The 4122-nt window shown below is 30.2% G+C and overlaps 1 pseudogene; it reads left to right on the forward strand.

Annotated features, from left to right (window-relative positions):
* Positions 1-31: 31 nt before the first annotated feature.
* LOC140432171 (ADP,ATP carrier protein 1-like) lies at positions 32-2775 on the forward strand (annotated as a pseudogene).
* Positions 2776-4122: the final 1347 nt, after the last annotated feature.

The following is a 4122-nucleotide window of genomic DNA, read 5'->3' on the forward strand; positions in this document are numbered from 1 at the left end:
CGCGCTATCTCAGAGTTTGCAAAATAAAGACTTTGAAATTTAAGTGTAGGTAAAGATATATCTAAGGAAAAGTTAGAAATCACTGATACAGGAGTTTCTAATAATGTTCTGTGTTTTCATTAATATTTTACATTTAATAGATTTACTACATGATGCTTTCGAAATAACTGAGCCTATTTTGATGACTCCAGATTTACCACTACCCATTTACTGATTTTACTCAGATCCTTACTCCAAAATCTAATGCAAAATCAGTTTTATTTAAGCCATTATGTATTTTAGGCATGTTGGACTGCTTCATAAGAATACCAAAAGAACAAGGATTTCTGAGCTATTGGAGAGGGAATTTAGCCAATGTTATTAGGTATTTTTCCCACACAGGCTTTGAATTTTGCATTTAAAGATGTTTTATAAATCAATTTTCATGGAAGGGGTTGACAAAAATTTACTATTTTTGGAGGTATTTTGCTGGGAATTTAGCATCAGGTGGAGCAGCAGGAGCCACTTCATTGTGCTTTGTCTATCCACTGGATTATGCAAGAACTCGGTAAGTTTGGTATAATAAGTATAAGTTAAGGGCTGCAAAAGTACAGTGCACAGATTCTAAATATGCCTGTGGGAGATGGCTTCTATGCGTTGTATTATAGTTGGTGTATGAGAGAAAAAGTTTTCAAAAGTAATGAAATATTAAATTTTATATTATTAATTGTTATTTCATTATTTTGAAAACTTTCTCTCATACATCGACTATAATACAGCGCATAGAAGCCATCTCCCACCGGCACATTTAGAATCTGTGCACTGTATATTAAATGATTTGGACGATTTTCACATTTGGTCCCATTGAAGATAGCTACAAATGAGCTGTGAATTAAATTCACAAAACAAATTTTTGACGTTTGGCTGTGTTGTCATGTCTTTATAATGTATATGTTGTAGGCTTCAATTACAAATAGAGAAGCTTTCAAAAATAAATTTTTTATTATATTATTATATGAATTATGCACTTTTTTTTTATTTTTTTTATATACAACACGAACGAATAAATACTCGTTTCTTCTCATATAAATTGCAGTTAATTATTACAACATTTTTTGGGCATTTGCCTTTGATAATAAGCTAATAGATTTGGCAATCCTCAAACCACTAGTTGCCAGATTGTTACAGATGGTCACCAGATATCTGTGGAAAGTACCTGAATACTATTCTTTTTATTTTTTGAAAGAATTTCTTTTTTACTGTTAGTTTGTTAAAGTTCTATTGGATTTTTTATTAATTATAAATCACATGGTATTTTTCCGATTTATTAAACAAACATGGCAACACAGTTAAGAACCAACATTTCGTTCTATGAACTTTAATTGACAGCTCAATTATAGCTATCTTCAATGGGACCAAATGTGAAAATCGTCCAATGATTTTTTACATGATGCTTTATCAAAACTGAGCCCACATTGATGACTCATTTTTTTACCACTACCCATTAACTGATATAAGAAAAAAAAAGAGCCTACATTTGTTTGTAATATTATTTAGATTTTAATATAAGAATTTTTTAGTTTGGGGGTTGATGTAGGAAAAGGTCCAAAAGAAAGGCTGTATCTAGGATTGGTGGACTGTGTTGTTAAGACCTTTAAATCAGATGGACTTATTGGCTTATACAGAGGTTTCATAGTTTCTGTTCAAGGAATTATCATCTACAGAGCAGCATATTTTGGTTTTCTTTGACACAGCCAAGGGGATGTTGCCTGATCCAAAGCACACCAGATTTATTGTTTCTTTCATTATTGCACAGGTAAGTGATCTTCTTAACCTATAAATTATTTCACAAGCAAATTCCATTAATATTTAAAAATTCAAAAAATACAAAAACAAAATCTTTTCTCTTTAGAATACATAAGGCCCTGGGTCTAGTGTTTGAATGGATGTTTTTTTTTAGTTTCAATCCCGAAATGTTCTATTTTAATGATTTTATTCTGAAAAGAGTAATAGACAAGTATAAACAGTTCTTTTCACATTTTAATTTTACGACCTAAAATTTTACAATCTACTTACTATGCCTTAGTGTTTTTTAGTGTCATCATTTTTATAAGTTATACACTTTCAGTAAGCCGTAGACATAATTATCTGACCTAGTAATTTTTATTTGCATTATCTGCTTTTGAAGACATCTGTGGAAACTATTGTGTTGATTTAGAGGATATTTTCATGCTTCTGGATAGCTCGCAATAAGTTTAACACACGTTTCTTAAATCTATGTAGAATCGATGCTAACTTGTAGATTGTACTATTGATTTGAAAATGATAAAAGTACATAAATGGACTTTTTAAATGATGCTTTATTAAAACTGAGCCTACATTGATGACTCTATTTTTACCACTACCCATTTACTGATATTTTAACAAAAAAATGTTCAAACCATTGTTTAAACTAACATAAATTAACAATTATATATTTTTTTAGACTGTTACCACTGTATCAGGTATTCTGTCATATCCATTTGACACAGTTAGGAGACGAATGATGATGCAGTCAGGTCTTAAAAAACATGAGGTCATGTATAAAAAACACAATGGATTGCTGGGTGAAAATCTTTAGAAATGAAGGTCCTGCTGCATTTTTTAAGGGAGCATTGTCAAATGTTTTTTCGCGGCATGGGGGGCTGCTCTAGTTCTAGTATTTTATGATGAAGTTAAGATGATTTTGTAATATTTTAACTTTTTGTTGTTTAAATAAAATATTTTTTATATTAAAATATACCTTCTTACATTATCCTTCTGTCTATGTGAATTTAATAATTAATGAGCTATGAACAGGAAATTTTGATAGTGCTTAGAGATCAGAAATTATCTGTGGATTATGATTATTTGGTGATCATAAAGAAAAATTCAAATATAAGATGGAGTAAAGATGTAAAGAGCAAATAAAGCAAAAACCAAGGTTTCTTGGTTTAAATCAGGTTTATTTGATACAAAGTATTAAAGTCTAAATATTTGACTAAATGAATGAAATATTTATAAAATAATAGTAATAATCAATGATTAATACAACTTTTATCTTTATTCACATAAAAAAAATTAATATAACAAAAACAAAACATCAAACATAAATATTTAAAATAATTAAGATTGAAATCACAAAAATATAATTTATCTTCATTTTAAGCAGATGTATTAACACTTACAATAAAACAAAAACCAATTTGGAGGCGTTTTCTGTACTCAACCTGTTTCTAAGTTTGACTGCACTAGCCCAAAGGAAGAAAACATTCTTTCAATGCCAGCTGAAGATGCTTGTGCTGTGTGAAGTTGTTCAATTCAATAACATTAATGATGTGTCAATATTTTTGTGTGTTTTCCACCACCCAAATGGGTGTCAAATTTTTGCATTTTCTCATCATAATTATTGTCAAGCAAGTGTCCACTTATATCTCTTCCATTAGGTGGCTTGTAACCAGGTCGAAGTTCTTCTATGAGACGGATAAACTGGATGATTAACATGTAACAGTAACAAGGCGAATTTGTAGCAAATGTATAACATGCTGTTTACCTGTCTAGAGCCTCCTTTTGGGTTGTACTTATTTTGATAAGGATTTCACAGAACTTTCAGTGTTGTGTCTTTTTCAATTTTGAGCTACTAGTTGAGATGATTGGGGATTAGAAGAAGTACTTGGTCTGGACGGACATGATTGCATCGTCTGCAGTGCCTGCACTATCGTTTCGCTCTGTTGAAACAAAGGATGCAGAAGAGGAGAAAGAAGAAGCCCATCAGAAGTCACAGCTTCTTGAGACTCTTGAGTATTGGACACAAGAAATATTTTTTTTACGAAATAAAGAAGTTTTTAATAGAGCTAAAAGAAACAAAAAATAAGACATGAAAAGCTTCTAGTTCCTTATACTTTTATAAAAAACTTATTTAATAGATTCGCAAATACAAAATACAAAAAAATGGGGAGGAACAATAGAAACAATATTCAACTATAAATATGGTATTAAAAATAAAATCTGGGTTTTATTGCTTTTTGTTATGCTGCTGCCATCTTAGATTTTAGAAATGTAGGAATATCAAAATGTCTTGTGATCACATCACAAGTCAAATTTTAAATAACTCTTTCAAAATTT

The sequence above is a fragment of the Diabrotica undecimpunctata genome, unplaced genomic scaffold (assembly GCF_040954645.1).
Source record: "Diabrotica undecimpunctata isolate CICGRU unplaced genomic scaffold, icDiaUnde3 ctg00003106.1, whole genome shotgun sequence".
NCBI classification, from domain to species: Eukaryota; Metazoa; Arthropoda; class Insecta; order Coleoptera; family Chrysomelidae; genus Diabrotica; species Diabrotica undecimpunctata.